We start from the raw sequence: 17759 nt of genomic DNA, 5'->3' as shown, positions 1-17759 counted from the left end.
ACTGAACTTCTATTCTTACTTCCCTACATATTGTGTATTAGCATCTGCATATGAAAGAGAACATTCACCTTTGGTTTTTTGGGATTGGTTTATTTCACTTAGCATGATAGTCTCTAGATCCATCCATTTGTCAGTAAAAGTTAAAAAGTCATCCTTTTTTATGACTTATTTATTCCACTGTGTAAATAGTACCACATTTTCTTTATTCATTCATCTGCTGAAGGGCACTTAGGTTGGTTCCATAGCTTACCTATTGTGAATTGTGCTTCTGTAAACACTGATGTGGCTGCGTCACTACAGTATGCTGATTTTAAGTCCTTTGGGTATAGACCAAGGAGTGAGATAGCTGGGTCAAATGTTGGTTCCATTCCAAGTTTTCTGAGGAATCTCCATACTGCTTTCCAATTTGCAGTTCCACCAGTGACGTATGAGTATACCTTCTTCCCACATCCTTGCCAACACTTATTTTTACTTGTTTTCTTGATATTTGCCACTCTGACTGGACTGAGATGGAATTTCAGAGTAGTTTTAATTTGCATTTCTCTAGCTGCTAGAGATGTTCAACATTTTTTCGTATATTTGTTGACCGTTTGCATTTCTCCTTCTCTGAAGTGCCTGTTCAGTTGCTTTGCCCAGTTATTGATTGGATTATTTGGGGGGTTTTCGATGTTAAGGTTTTTGAGTTTTTTACATATCCAGGAGATAAATACTCTATCTGAGGTGCATGTGATAAAGATTTTCTCCCATTCTGTGGGCTCTCTTTTCATGTTCTTGTTTTCCTTTGCTATGAAGAAGCTTTTAAGTTTGATACCATCCCATTTATTGATTCTTGATTTGCCTCTTGTTTTATTTTTATTTTTTTTTTAATATTTATTTATTTAGTTAGTTATTGGCAGACACAACATCTTTGTTTGTATGTGGTGCTGAGGATCGAACCCGGGCCGCACGCATGACAGGCAAGCACGCTACCACTTGAGCCACATCCCCAGCCCTGCCTCTTGTGTTTTAGGAGTCTTGTTGAGGAATTCAGATCCTAAACCAACATAATGGAGTGTTCAGCCTACCCTTTCTTCTATTAGGCTCAAGGTATCTGCTCTAATGCTTAGGTCCTTGATCCACGTTAAGTTGTGTTTTGTGTAAGGTGAGAGAGAGGGTGAAATTTCATCCTGCTACATATGGATTTCCAGTTAGGAAACCTAAACTTTATGTGGCCCTAAACAAGTCACTTCTCTTTCAGGCTCTCTTCATGTATAGAATGAGGTATGGAAGTGTCTAACTATAAATCTTGATTACTGAAACACAGCACTTGCTGATGTAATTCCTGTTTTCATCTCAGTGCTCATGACCTAATTGACTTGATCTAAACACAAAATGTCTATCTCAAAGAACTTTGAAGGTGAACAAAATGAATTGAACTGGAGAAAGAGAGAGACTTGGTATTAATATTTATCATTCATTTGTTCACAGATACATTGGATCACTTAAAAATGAGCACTACCACAGGTGCTAAGGATGCAATAGTTAAAAAATCAGATTCTATCTTCATATCTTTGTGGGGTATGGTATTTTTAGTTGATGTTTTTTCCTTCAGTACTTAAAAATCTCATGCCATTCTCTCCTGGCCCATAAGGTTTATATTGATGAATCTGTTGTCAGGCAAATTGAGACACTCCTATGTGTTATTTTTTATTATTATTATTTTCTCTTGCAATCTTGAGAACTTCCTCTTTCTCTTTCACCTTTGAATGCTTGATTTATAAGATACCTTGGGACAAACTTGGTTGAGCTAAATTTGGTGACATTCAACCTTCCCATATTTGGATATTTATATCCTTCTCCAGCTTAGGGCATTTTTTCTAAAAAAAAATAAGTTTTCTATCCCTTTGATATTCTCAATTCTTTAAACCCTGATAACCTGAATATTTTCTCTTTTAATACTGTCCCAAAGTTTCCATAACCTTTTTTTCATTCCTCCCCATTCTTTTTTCTTCTCCAGCTATTATTTTCAGATAGCCTGTCTTTGAACTAATTCTTTCTTCTGCTTGGTCTATCCTGCTATTGATGCCTTCTATCATGTATTTAATTTTGCTTTGTATATTTTTCAGCTCAATAGTTTGATTCATTTTTTAATTGCTTCCATATCTTTGTCAAGTTTCTCTGTTACAGAGTATTGAAAAGTTTCTCTACATTTCTTCAAGCTTCTTTAGTTTCCTTGAAACAGCTGTTTTAAATTCTCTTTCTGAGTGATCTTCCATGCTGATGACTACCTGATCAGTTGACTTTATTTTGAATATCAGCTGAGGTCATGGTTCTTGAAATCTTTTGATTCTTGTTGACATGCAGCATCAGATGCACATTGAAGGATCATGTGTTTATTCCAATTTTCCTAATCTGGTTCTATTTGGGCCTGTCTTTCCAGAAATTCTAGGCAGGCTGCTTATTTTCTCTGTACCTATAGTCACTTCCACCATTTCAGCACTGGATGACACCCACCTCCAGAAATGCCAGGAATTGCTTTTGGTGTGTCACTATTCAACCCCAGGTTTGTTCCAAATACACTTGGGTTTTATTCAGAAAAAGACAGGAGAGTACCAGAAAGAGTAAGTCTGTCCCCATTAGCCTTTCCCTGGGGCCAGGGCAAGCCCAGATGCTTTATCCTCAGTTACTGGTCTGTGGCCAGGCACTACAGGCTTCTGCCTGGCTTTGGGTAGAATCACTAAAGATGAATTAGCTCCAGGCTTCTATGTCACACCAATGGACACCAATGCCACCAAGCTATTTCACAAACTGAGCCCACAACTCACCAAACCAGCATAATACTGAAGTCGGACCAAGACCCACACTGCTATGGGCTGCCTATTGCTGGAATAGACTTATGGCCCAAGACCACTGCAATCACCCACAGGTGTTGTCAGCTGGACTAGGAATCCAAAAGACTGGGGAGAGAAAGGGCTGTGCATCTACCACTGGCACTGGAGCTGCTCCAGTGGCTTCTTCTTCAGATAGGTCTGGAGATCGGAACTGTTAGGATCTGCACAGTGTTGATTAGGTTTTACTAGCTTCGCAATTAGTTCCAGGGAAAAATCTTATTCTTACTGCCCTGTCCTACCCACAGTGAATGGGGTCTTGCACCATGCTATGCCTAAGGTTGGGGTAGTGTCAGTTAAGGTAGTTTGTTAGCCACCTATGCCAGTGATAAACTGGGTTGCACCTGAGTCTCATAGCTACAAACACCTATAGTCTCAGGGGTGCACTGGGCCCACACCACAGATAATAGTGATGCAGGCCAAAATACAATTCTGTCCCTTTGGGGCACAGGCATATGCCTGGTGCCAGGGAAGTTCTAATGCCCCCCCCACACACACACACACCTATGAGCACTGGCCTGGTGATAGCCATGCTGCCTGAGGTTGGGGGACCATGTGGGGAGACAGTCCTGTGGCCACCAAGGCTGACGTTTAACTGGATTACTCTTGAGTATCAAGGGCTTTTGCTCTTTGGAGGAGTGTGGGTATGCTCCAAGCCCACTCCAAGACTGGAACCCATACAGGATGAAAGTTGAAGTGACCTATTTGGCCCTTGGATCTCTCTGCCTGATGCCAGGGCCGGTGTAGATATTCAACCTATGAGCTCTGACCTATGCACAAGACCTTCAGCTGAATGGTTGCTGGGTCTCGCCATGCAGGTCTGGTACTAGGCTCCAAGGCAAAACCCTGTGCTAGTTTTTTATGCCTGACTCCCTGCTCTGTCACCTGAGGGAAGGAACCAGTTCCAACAGCTCAGTCAGTTGGAAGTGGCCTGGCAGTAGAGGCCGCGTGCTGGGTTTCACCAGGGTGGGCCTGGTACTGTGTTTTAAGTCTAATGCCTGGACTTTATTCCTTCTCCCCCTCCACCCCACTGAGCAGGAGGCTCCTCTCTCCAACCTGCCTAGCTGTTTGGCATTGGGGAAGATGATACAACAACTCCTTCCTTCCTACCTTCGAGTCCACTATTCATTTTTCTATACTAAAAGTGAGCACGATGGTCCCTTGCCTTATTTTCTTACCTTTTGTGAAGATTGTTTGGTGTGTGCGTAGCTATTGGTACTAGGCTCCAAGGTAAAGCCCTATGCTAGTTTTTGTGCCTGGTGTGTCTGTAGAGAGACCATCACTGGAGGTTCTTAGCTTCCATCTTGCTCTGTCCTCTGAGACTAGAAACCTAAACCTACTTCATCTATACTCCCTGTGTTAGGGCTTTGGCTAGGAATTCAATTCCACAAATGAGATGCAGTCTCATGAGTTAGGAAAGCAAAGTGAGGCAGATGACACCTTTCTGTCTTTTTTGCTGACTGTATTGCCCACTGTACTTTTTATGCAGTCTAGTCCACTGTCCCATTATGAGTTCTGAGTGTCAAAGAACAGTTACTAAGGTGGCAGCAGTAGTGGCTTTGGGGGCAGCATTATGACATTCACTGGCCCCCAACACTCAGTTTTAATGGGCCCTTTCCTATAAATAATAAATCAAGTCTACACTGTGTTTGGAACCACACACATTATTATAATACAGCAAAACAATTTACTCAATCTAAAAGTTCATTTTTTTCTTCTGATTTTAGAGAAAATTAATACGTTTTTGTAGGCCACTAAAAGTACTGTATGTAGCCCTAGATACTGTGCCTCCTAGATCTAGTGGTTAAATCAGGTCTGGATTATAGCTCAAGCAATGTGTTTTTGAAGTCTGCGTGTCTGGTGGCAGCTTCCGAGTGCCTGTCTTCTTGGCTGCAACATGGGAGCAGCTACATGGAAGTGCTACTCGAGGAATCATTTCTGGGAACCCAGTTTTTCCTAAGGTTTTGTAAGTGCATGATTCCCTAAGTCAAATCCAAAACATTAAAATAATTAAAATGATTTCTATTTCCTGCAATTAAATCTAATTGTTGGAACAAAAATTTATGCCATTATCCTCATGAATCTTTAAAATCTGTTCCTTATTTTCAAGTTCCTTATTCAGTCAGTCTTGCCTGGACAGTGTTCTCTCTCCTTCTTTTACCTTTTTTTTTTTTTTTTTTTTTTGCCTTTAACTGTAATCTTTGGAGTTCCCACTACACTGTGAATGAAGTCCCTATATTGATCGGGGTTTTCAGAGAAGCAGAGAGAGAGAGAGAGTTGAGGTCGGGGGCATGGGGGGGGGGATGGATGGGGTGGGTAGGAAGAGAGCTTATTTTAGAAATTGACTGGTGACCTAAGGAAGAATTGAAGTTGCTGTTCAAATCCAAAATCCATCTGCCGGCATCATTCCTTCCTCTTCGTTGGAAGAGCGTCTAACTGTTAAGGCCTTCAGTTGATCAGATGAAGCCCACCCACATGATGGGAGATAATTTGCTTAACTCAGAGTCTCCTGATTTAAATGTTAATCTCATCTAAAAATGCTTTCACAGAAATATCCAGAATAGTGTTTGAGCAACTATGTGGATACTGTGATCTAGCCAAGTTGATATGCAAAATTAACCATCCAGTAAATTAACCTAAACCCACTTTTCACTTGTGCCTCCTGGCTCCTTTCAGAGCTTTCCTGGGAAGGCATTGTTCTCCCAGTTGTCTTCAGCATGAGGCTGCTCCTTGCAGTGCCTCTAGTCAGAGGGTCAGCGGGGGCGGCCAGCTTCCTTCCTTCAGCAGCGTGCTTCCTCTTGCTACCCTCCCCTGCTCTCATCTTCGTCCTTCTGAAGTCTGTGCCAAGCTCAGCGCTGTGACTCCATTCCACTTTCTAATGCTCCTGCAGCAGCTGACAGTCATCCCTTCACCTCTTTCCTGCCCATTGCCATTAAATTTATGGACTACAATCTCCACATTAACCTTTCAAGTTCCTGGACCCCGTGGACTCTCAGGCTCATCTGTTTCTGAGACATCATCCCCTGTGCAGCCACAGCCTGTCATCTCCTCATCCCACCCAGTGAACCCATGTCCAGCTTCCCTGCCATCTCTCCTACTTCCCACGCCTATCCCACTTTGTTCACTGATTCTGCTCACCTTCGATGCCTCCTGTCTTGTTTGCTAGGATCACAGACTCTTTGTGCCTCCACATCCTAGACTTGACTTTCAAAGAACATATGGAAATAAACGTAATGTCACAGGGAGGGAGTAACATTTTAGATAATAATTGGATGGGATCCTCTCTTCCTCTTCTATTTTTATTTATTTGTGTGTTCCTGGGGATTATAGGCAGGGCCTTGCCCATGATAGGCAAGCATTGCACTTCTAGGCCCCTCTCCTTTTCTTTTTATTGCTCCTATTCTGCATCTTCCTCTCTTATTCATTTCCTTTTCTCCTTTCCAAGTTACTTTGTGATTTTTGGAGGAAAAGACAGAACTCTGAATATACAGATCATTTCCTACTCAGTGTTACATAACTTTAGTTACATCATGGCTCCTACCTCTCCATTTATCTCCTACATCTATTAGTGACTCCCCAGCACACCAACTCAGAGGGTTTACCTTTTTAAATTATTTCTGCCCTCATAAACCATCATTTTCTTCCCCCAACTCCTTCAGTTACACCTTCTACTTTGAAATGACTGCTGAAACTCATCCTTCCTGTGTGCCTCCACAGAAGCAGATGCTGAGAAAAGGATCCAGGGATCCCAGGAAGCACTGGGAAGCAGGTGCAGAAATGAGACAGAGGGTAAGGAAGCCAACACGGGCTGCGCATGAGCACCGACAGCTGAGACTCAGTCTTCCTGGGGGTCTCTGGGAGACAGTGTAGATCCTGTCTCAAAGTTGTCCCACTTGAAAGACAGGAGCCTACAGGTACCGGTGGCCTCCCATCCTTCTTGATTAAAGCCTGCCTCAGGGACATCAACTCCCTGACATTTCTACTCTATCCTAGGAAGGATCTGCACCAATGCAGATCCTACAGCCAGATAAAGGCCACAGCCGAGTCACAGGGACTAGCAGTAAGAAGCAGTCAGCATATACAGAATGCTGAGTGGCAAAGAGACATGGGTGGGGCACTAATAACATTCTATACTTCCTACACACCTAGCTATGCTATAGCATGTAACTATTCCTGTTTCCAGATTCTAATCCTCTTATTCAGTGTGCTGGGTACTCTTGAAAATATCATTTTTATTTAATTCGGTTTACCATGGATATTGGCATTGTCTCAATTTTCCATAAGAAGAAACTAAAGTATTCAATGAAGAAACTTCACAAAAATTACTCAGCTAGTAAGTTTTGTGACTATGATTTTATTTATTTATATATTGACTGTGATTTTTTAGACTTAAAAAATCAGAAAGTAGCAGAAATCCAAGGGCAGAAACTTGGGATACCTGTTGTTGTTAGCAACAATAGGTATCCCAAGTTGTTGTTAGTAGAAGGGAGTTATCTTGGAAAGAGAGAAACTCCTCATCTAAGACTAGTTTATACCACTGTTCCCTGACTGCATTTCTTTTGACTCGTCTTTCTAAAGTTTACTAGGCTGGAATTTTACTGTTTTCATACAGAAGCCCTTATGTAATTTCTAAGAACAAAGATGTGCTAAAATGCAATTTTCAGAATAAGTAATGACTGGAATGGACAGTAATTTATACTCAATTTTATTCAACAACTATATAGCAATCACCTAATGTGTAGTAAGTACTGGGACAGGTGCTAAGAATAAAATATACACTGATGTAAGATATGAATTAGTTTTTGAATATGACATACATATATATACCATGTTATGGTTTGGATCTGGAATGTCCCCCAAATCTCTTATATTGCAGTCTTGGTCCCCAGTGCAGCAATTTTTAGAGATGGGGCTTTGGGGAAGTGATTGAATAATGAAGGATCTAACCTCATCAGTGGATTAATTCATTGATGGGTTCATAATTTGATGTCATTGTTGGGAAGTGGTGGGAATTGCAAGAGGTGGGGTCTAGTTGGAGAAGTTAGGCCATTGGCAGCATGTCCTTGAAGGATATATGGTATTTCTGGCACACCCCTCCAATCCTTCCCTCTGCTTCTGCACTACCATAAAGTGAGTGGCTTTACTCTACCAAACCCTTCTTCCATGATGTTTCTGCTTCACCACAGGCCCAGAAACAATGGAACCAGCCAACCATGGACTAAAACCTCTGAAACCATGAGCCATAATAAAATCTTTCCTCCTTTAAGTTGTTTTTCCTCTGGTATTTTGTCATAGTGATGAAAGGTTGACTAATACCACAATCTCAAATTGGCTTTAATTATATGGAACCATCTACTAATTGTGGTCATTTAATTTTTGCAATTAAGATAAACCTAGTGCTCATTTTTTTTCTCAGTCTGGATCTGCCTAGACTTATTTTTGATGCTTACCAACAGTGGGTAATATTGCTATAAAAAGAGCACACTCAACACAGGATCACTAGGAGGATTTAAGAAAATAATAACTGCCAAATCCCAAGAATTTTATATAATTTATCACATTTGTCTGTACACAGTCTGTCAACTCCATGAAAACAGACTTGAATTTTTGCTCATGTAAATGCAGCTTTTAGAATAATGCTTAGCACACAGTGAGTCTTCAATTAATATTGATGTGGTGAATGAATATGGATATCATTACTCAAATTTTTGAGTTGGAATAAATACTCAAAAGTGTTTCTCAATGTTTATAGATTTTGGAGTTTTAGAAATCTTGGCTTCAATTAGTATGGGGATTTCTCAAAAAACTAGGAATAGAACTGCCATATGACCCATCTATACTACTGCATCAGTATTTATCCTGAATAATTAAAGTTAGCATACTATACTGATACTTGCATTGTATGATCACAATGTACCAATCAGAAAAAGGCAAAAGAAAGAAAAAAAGAAAGAGACCCGGTGCAATGGTTCATGCCTGTAATCCCAGTGGCTCAGGAGACTGAGGCAGGAGGATTGCAAGTTCAAAGCCGGCCTCAGCAACTTAGCAAGTCCTTAAGCAATTTAACTAGTCTCTGTCTCAAATTTTAAAATAAAAAAATGCCTGAGGATGTGGCTCAGCCGTTAAGCACCCCTGGGTTCAGTCCTTAGTACCGAGAGCGAGAGAGAGAGAGAGAGAGAGAGAGAGAGAGAGAGAACTTTTGGGTTGTATATTGTGGCTCCAGAACTAGTTAGTTGGATTCAGAGTGGTCTTAACTTTTCTGAACCTCAGTTTCTTATCTAGAAAATGGGATAACGTTATCTGTCTAATGAGATAACATATAGAGACTACTCACAGTGAGTGTTAAGAAAATGGTGCCTTGATCCCGCAACTTAGGAGGCTGAGTCAGGAGGATCACAATTAGATAGAGGCAAGCCTTAGCAACTTAGTGAGCAAATTAGCATGACCCTGCCTGAAAATACAAAATAGAAAAGGCTGTGGATATAGCTCATTGGTAGAGTGCCCTTGGGTTCAAGCCCTGGTAGAAAAAAAAAAAAGCGCCTTTGGTTCTTGAATCAAGAAGATACCCCAAAGGATACAAGTCAGTGCTTTTAGTTCTGTTTGCTGAGAAGACACTGAAAAGTCATAAAGCCTAGGCCCAAGGGGAAACTGAATTTTTTCTTTGCAAAGGAGTCAAGGATGTGGCATAGCTTGTTAGGTTGTAGAAGTTTCACATGGTGATTATACAGAATTTATAATCCTTTCTTTGCTTTCCATTAATTATTAATAATAAATCCTTTGGGAGTAAAATCCTTATGCATGTACTTAATCTTATGCATGTACTTAATATAGAGAAAGAGAATGGGGACTTGAGGAAAGATGTAAATAATAACCAATGATTACTATATTTCAGGTATTGAGTTAGGGGCTTACTTTTTCTTTCTTTCTTTCTTTTGCACGGTACTGGGAGCACTCTACCACTAAGGGCACACAGGGGCACTCTACCACTAAGCTACATTCCCATCCTTTTATTTTTATTTTTTATTTTTGAGATAGGGTCTCACCAAGTTACTTAGGCTGGCTTTGAGCTTGGAATCTGCTGCCTCAGCCTCTCAAGCATCTAGAATTACGGGTATGTGCCACTGTGCCTGGAGAGGTGCTTTACTTTTGTTATCTTATTTACTTCTTTATAGCATCTAAAATGCATCTAAGCAAGCCCTCCTTCCTCGCACCTGGATATTCCTGGCATTAAGAATTAGATAAATTTTTATACCCATTTCAGAAATAGGAGGAAGTGGTGAATCAAGAAGGCCAAGTATTTATCCTAAGTTACACAGAGAGCCAGTGGTATTTGAACCCAGAACTCCAGAGCCTAGATTCTTTTCTTTATATCTAGGAAGGGGAAGTTCAAGGATATTGTTTTTTCTTGAAGAATAACAGGACTGTCACATTGAAGAAGCCAAGAGCAGCCCAAGGGAACAGGACAACTAGGGTGTCCCTAGAGACATAATCAGAAAGAGCTGTAGAGTTTCCCTACAGGGGTTTGCTCTCTGTGGATTCTGAATTCTGGGAAATTCTGGACCTCCCAAGAACTTTAAGGCAGCACCTGGTCCCACCAAACTCTATACCCAACACCCAAAAGAAAGAATGAGGAGAAAATCAAGAAAGGCTGATTGTTGCCTGGTGGCCAGGGAAGGTCTCCACAATGAACTAATTAGAAGTAGACTAAACAGTGCAAAAACTTTTCTTTCTTTTGTCAATGTTGCTGAAATTAGCCAGGAATTAAAGAAGAGGGCTGAGAAAGAGAGGAAGGAAGTGCTTTTCTCCCTGTCACCAAATCTTCTTTCCAGAAATATGTCTGGATAAATTGTGGACATACTCCAGTCATTGCTCTGTAATTTAGACTCCAGTGATGTCAGGCTAAAGTGTAGGCTGGTTACACAGAGGATCTGAAATAATTATTAGGGACTCTAGGCTTGTTGGTCTCACCTTTTGGTTACATAGAGAGAGAGCATATTCTGTTGCTTCCTTGGAGTCCTGAGGTTTGGGGTGAGGCACGTGAACCAGAAAAATAGACTGTTACCAGATGATGGTTGATCTGGACCACCCACTTCCTAGGAAGGAATCAGCTTTGAGTGTTCACAAGATGGACCTGAGCCTGGCTCTAATCCTTGAAATGGTGGTCTGTATGGCTCCAGTGTCTGGACAATAGGCAATTGAATTGGCATCTATTCCTTAGCTCCAGAACAATGAAGACAAATTGGCTTCTAGCTGACGTCAATAGATAGGACTCCATTAAGAGATATCTGAAGTCGAAGTTGGAGAGAAAAAGCAGAGAGAGAGAGAGAGAGAGAGAGAGAGAGAGAGAGGTAGGTCAGAACGAGTGACATTTAAGGACGGACTCTGTGTGATATTCAGTGCCCAAGTAAGTCCCTTTCACTGAAGATTAACAGTGCACTTAACTCATGTACTATTTGAAGCATGATTTCCCAATATAACCAAAGAATTACTGATGGAGACAGTTTGGGGGAGCTCATTCTCATCTCATTGATGTATGATATATGATACACATTTCTTTATGTCTTCAAAGTTCCTGCCAATCAATTCCTTTAATACCCAGCTCAAAGGTTACAATTCCCAGTAACTGGTTCCCTGACATATCTAATTAATCATTCATTTGAGCTCCAGGTACCTTTTATAAAAAAAAAAATATTTAATTTTTAGTTGTAATTGGACACAATATCTTTATTTTATTTTTATGTGGTGCTGAGGATCGAACCCAGGGCCTTGCACATGCTAGGCGAGCGCTCTACCGCTGAGCCACACTCCCAGCCCCTCCAGGTACCTTTTAATAACAAAACTTTCTTATAATTCAAGTAAAATATTTTTTAAATACTTTTTTGATTAGGTGGACACAATACTTTTATTTAATTTATTTATTTTTATGTGGTGCTGAGGATCGAACCCAGTGCCTCACAAGTGCCAGGTGAGCATTCTACCACTGAGCCACAACCCCAGCCCTCAAGTAAAATATTTTAAAATTATTAAGCCAATTTGGCCGGGTGTAATGGTGTGAGATGGTAATTCCAGCTACTCAGGAGGCTAAGGCAGGAGAATCACAAAAGTTAAGGCTACCTGGGCAACTTTGCGAGATCCTGTCTCAAAATTTGAAACAAAAAGAGCTGGGGATATAGCTCAGTGGTAGAGCACCTCTGGGTTTCATCCCCAGTACTGCAAAAACAAAAACAAAAACAAATACAAGCACACCAAACCAAGTCCTTAAGCCAACAAGTTGTTGAAAATATAGCTTAGAAAAGAGAAGAAAATGGGTCAGCTACATATTTATGACCCAGAAGTAAACAGGTAACCATGTACATTTTTTTCAGTCGGTCTGGTCTTCTGTTTCCCACTATTTGGTCAATTCACTTTTTTCCATTTAACAAAATATCGTGTCTCTTTTATATGTGTGTGTCTATCTCTGTCTCTCTCAACCCTCACCTTTACTTGTCAACTTTAGGGTACACAGTAGTCCATAGCATTTTTAATAGCCTTGTAATGACATCACATTTTTCTGCAGTACTGGGCCATTCTGAGTACTTACATGCATTGATCCATTTAATCTTTGTATTCCCAGGTGGTTTGTTTAATTATTGTAATTCAAATTTCACGAATAAGGACAGTGATATATAAAGGGTTCAAATAATTTGTCCACAATCACACAGCTAGTAACTTAAGAGCTGGAATTTGAACAAAGTAGGTTGACCCTAGACTTAACAACTGTGCTTGAATTGAGCACCTAGTAATCAGCAGTTCCTTCAAAAATCTTATCCCTTATTTTGCAAGTTATAAGCAACAATGTGAAAATCTTGTCTGAGATCCATCAGCTGCTAGGTAGGGGCAACCCTGTCTGCCAGATCCTGACCCCATCCTCCTCCATCACCACCACACTGCCCTTGCAAACTAGCTAAGCATCTTTCTTTATTCCCCTTCTTCATTCCCTGGATGGTCAACTCCGTGAGGTTAGGAAATGGATAGCCTTACTCATCTCTGTAATCCCAGTGCATGGCACAGTTCCTGGACTATGGTGACCGTACAATAAATGTTGAAGGAATAAAGGACTGAAGGATGCATGAAATGATCAGATAACACCTATTTTAATAGAATTTGCAGTGTGTGACCCAAGTTTTTTGTTAAGGACTTGGCTCTCCAACACAACACAGAGCAAAACAAGAAGTTAAAGATTTCCACACTGAAATCTCTGAGCTCCATCTGAGGTATGTGGCCAGGAGCATCAATGTAGGCCAGTTGTGCTCTGGATTGGGGCAGTTCCCTCCAGGGAGAGCAAATTCGCCCCTGTTCTTGCCAACTTCCTCTCCCTGGGACCTTGGTTCTCCTCCTCCCCCTTCTCCACACCGTGGCATGCTCTTTGCGTAGGAGCTGACTTTGTCTCAATATCCTTTCTCAAAATTCTCCTTTGCCTGGTGGTGAATATTGTATCAATTGTCAAATAACATCTGTTGTTTCAGAGCAATGTCAGGGCTCTGCAAGTCACCTTGGACCATTTTTTTTTTTTTTTAATTGCTACTCCAGTTTCATAGAACTTGTGCCAAAAGAGGACACATGCATATCTTGACAGCCAGTTTTCTCTAAAGCACAGTTGTGTTCTAAAACATACAATTGAATGGACTGTTTTTGGCGTCTTGGGTTTGGGGGTTGGGATTTCTTTTTACAGTTTGCTGCTGCAGCCATTCAATGTTACTCCTACTCAGTCACCCTCCTCTTCACCCTCTCTCTTTCACTTTGACTTTGTAAAATCTATAAAAAGGAAAAAAAAAAAAAACCTCTGGTTTGTTTTAACTAGAAGAAATACAGCACCCGTAAAATGGCTTAAGCACAAAGCAACTAATACTTACTCAGTTCTCACAGTCCCATGGGAGATGTACAGAGAGTGGGTGGGAAAGATCTGAGCTTGTCAGTTTGCTGGGGTGGGTTGAAAAGAAATCTGGGGTACTTTCCATGCTTCATAAAACAAGGTTTCATAGGCAGGAAATTACCAAGAGGTCCGCTTTGTCTTCTTTCCTACTTACAAACTAGAAGAGAACTTTACAACATCCCAAAATCCCCCAAGTGAATGAGTATAAGCTATTGTGAGTCTTCCAAACTGAGTCAAAGAACAATGGCTTACATTTATTGAGCACTTTAAAGGGTGCAGGCGCTGTGCTAAGTATTTTACCTAAACTAACTGACGGAAATCTCACACCATCCTCAACAATAAATGCTTTTGCCATCCTAGCTTTTCCAATGAGGAAATAAGGCACAGAAAGTTAGACAACTTGCTTACTCATATGTCACACAATTAACAACGGATGGGTAGAAAATAAGCCCAGAGAACTTGTCTTCCTTCCAATCCTGCAATCACCAAGGTAGACTCATTTAACTCCCTTTGTCAAAGGACACATTTGGCAATGTAACACTGATGTCTTTGAGAAATTCCCTGAGACCTTCCAAGGCCAGTCTTAAGAGATATTATTGCTGTGCAGTCCTAAAATAAGTATCATTTATTCTTTTATTGAACATTTATTATATTATATTCACTAGGTAAGTCTATGCAAGTGCAATTACTAGTAACTCATTTTTATTGAGTTAAATTATTTATATGCTTCATCTCATTTAATCCTCACAATTCTGTGAGGTAGGTACTGTTATTATAAATAATCCAGTTTTAGGGAGGATAAGTATTTGTCAAGTACTTAATTGCTATACAGACTGGTGTATAAGTAGGGAAGCCAGAATTTGAATGCACTTTGATCTGACCCAAAAAAGCAATGCACAAATTGGGGGTTATTGATGTGATACACAATTTTTATGGAAATATAGAAAGGAGAGTACACACAGAATAAAAATATAAATTATATGATTTAAACATTTTCTTCAAATTGCCCTCACAAATAGGCTAGAGAATCTTCTATTCAGTGTCTTCATTTGCCATTTTTTTGCAACTCCTGATTTATAGACCAAACATTCTATTACTCTACAACAAGAGGCACAAATCTCTTATCTTCTGCAGTTTGCCAATCACAGAGCCCAGGATTCTTCCCAGCTCATGATTTTTCTCCTTTATTGTCTTCAGGGACTAAACTTAGTGTTTATCAAGCTGATCTGAGTGCACTCACTTATGCAATTATCTGTGGCAGTTAACATATACTTCATGTAAATGCAGATGGTCCTGGGAATCCTGAGAAGCCAGAGGATTAAATTAAAGGATCTTCAGGTTCCATTAAGAAAGAGTTTACAGTGACAATTAGATGCCTGGATCATGACAAATCTCCTAAAGAAGATGATTCAAACAGTTCATATTTAGACCAGTTATTCTGAAGCAAGTAAAGTAGACTTTGCCATTTGGACACAAAGCCATGGGGTGCACTTTGAAGTTGACCTGCCACCTTGTGGAAATTGGAGGCACTAAAAACATGGCCCTTGAATGATACACTATAATAATAATATCATATAGGCTAATATTTATTTTCTTTCTTTGTTTATGAGACAGGATCTCACTATATATCCCAGGCTGGGTCTCAAACTCCTGGGTTCAAGTGACCCTCCCATCTCAGCCTCCTCAGTAATAGTAGTACCTACCTTGTAAGTTTGTCTTATAATTAAAATAAAAATTTTAGAATTAAAATTTTACAAATAAGTAGCTGGGACTCTAGGTGGCATACACCTAGAGTCCTATGTTTGGCTTAAGAGAACATTTACTGAGGTTATTAACTGAGCTGCAAACCTTTTAAATGTTTTCTCTTTTATATATATATTCATACCTTCAAAGTAGGTACTATTACTGTCCCCATTTTAAAGGTGAGGAATACGTGGCTTCAAAGGATAATTTGTCTGAAGTCAACAGATCTGGGCATCCTGACCCCAAGGCCCATGAACTTAACCTTGGAACTGCTCCTGTACTATATACTGTCCCTCTTATTCAGACAGGTGTTTAAGTATTTTAAAAAGTAGTTCTTCAAAAGGATCATTAACAGTTGTCTTTAAATAGCTTCATCCTATCAGAATAATCAGAAATAGGCTTTCAGCAGCTCCAGCTGGTCCAGAGTATCTCAGGAAAGATGAATAGAAGGGTTGGAGGAGGAGAGCTTCCTGGGTTTCCTCTGATTATCTCTGTTGTTTTTCTTTCTGTTGTTCTCTCACATGATCACAACTCCCTTCACATTCTCACTCATGCACAGATAAGTTTAAAGTTCAACTGAACTGAATCCTAAACCTGGGCTTCCCTACTTTACAATGTTGGACTAGTTATCTAAGGTTTCCAACTCTCATTTTCCTTATTCATAAAATGGGGATATATTGACACATAACTATGCTTTGTTTCAGAACATGTTTACAATAAGTGATATATGAAATCTAAGATATCTAGCACAGTATTTGGAATATATAGAAAGTTCTCAATTCAATTTTTTTTTTTTGGGGGGGGTACCAGGGATTGAACCAAGGGGTGCTTAAAAACTGAGTTACATGTTCAGCCCTTTTTTGGGGGTTGGAGGTTACCGGAGATTGAACTCAGGGGCACTTGATCACTAAGCCACATCCCAAGCCCTATTTTGTATTTTATTTGGAGACAAGGTCTCACTGAGTTGCTTAGTGCCTCACTTTTGCTGAGGCTGACTTTGAACTCTTAATCCTCTTGCCTCAGTCTCTGGAGCCACTGGGATTACAGGCATGTACCAACATGCCCAGGCCTCAATTCAAATTTAAAATAAAAGCTAAAATATTCTAATACAATACTGTAATTGTGTATTACATTTTAATAGCATTTGATACTTTTCAAGGTTATTCCTATCAGTATTTCCTGTGCTCCTTAAAACACTCTGGTCTGGCTGGCAGGAAAGTTCTTCTACCTTGCCTTATAAATCATTACCGTGAATATTTACTGGGCACCTACTACGATGGAATTTAGAGATATCAATGTATACATGGTCATTCAGAACAGCTTAATGGTTCATCCCTTTCTATGGAGATAAAGGCTACTTCTGTGGCCATCATGGGGCACCCTATTGTCAAGAATGCATAAGGGGTAGACAGCCAGAGGGAAGAGAGAGGAGGCGAATGAGGGAGGGAGCCAGGATGGGTCAGGGGGGAAGGAAGGAAGAAATGTGGGGAAGCTCTATTGGTACAAAACATTTTTTCCCAGGAGAAAAGAGAACAATTAATGTTAAAATCTGCAGGGATAGAGAGTCCTTCTCCACAACTCTGAACAATGTGGCCAAGGTTGAGTTAATACTTTGCAATGCCCTTTTAGGAGTTTGACTTAATGTTACATAAAGGGAATCCCATATGCATTTAAACTTGTTGCTTCTCCAAAAAGTTCCAATATCCTGGCCAGCTTACAATATTTCTCTTGTTAGTGATGGGTAGCTTGGAAAGAGTACTTTGTACATGGATAAAATTTTCACCAAGGCTCTCCACCTAGGAAGGTGAGGTATAATTACATGTTTAAATAGCCACTCAAATTCACTTGCATAGTTCAAATGCTTAGAATAAAAAGAATCTCATTCATTCGACAAAGATTTCTCATGTGGCTTTTACATGCTGAGCACTATTTCAAGCACCAGGGACACAGCAGTGACGAAACAGACAAAAATCCCTGCTGTCAAGCAGCTCACATTCTGGGATTGAAAAGAATAGTGACCCTGGAATGGAAAAATCCTAAGGCCAAATAGTGGTTCAGAGCTGGGATAAAGGAGTGAGGCTACTTGTGATTAGATCCTGACTCTTCTGAAGGCAAAACCATTTCCTTTCTCTAAGCTCCATTTCTGTACTGTGAGTTAGTACTTATATTGTAAGGTTGCTTGAGGTTTAGCAATTTAAAATAGATTACACTGGTCAGGTGTGGTGGTGCATGCCTAT

Source organism: Marmota monax, unplaced genomic scaffold (genome assembly GCF_021218885.2).
Source record: "Marmota monax isolate L192 unplaced genomic scaffold, Marmota_monax_Labrador192_F-V1.1 WCK01_AAM20220418_F8-fsc00112, whole genome shotgun sequence".
NCBI lineage: Eukaryota > Metazoa > Chordata > Mammalia > Rodentia > Sciuridae > Marmota > Marmota monax.
This window is presented reverse-complemented; position numbering follows the sequence as displayed.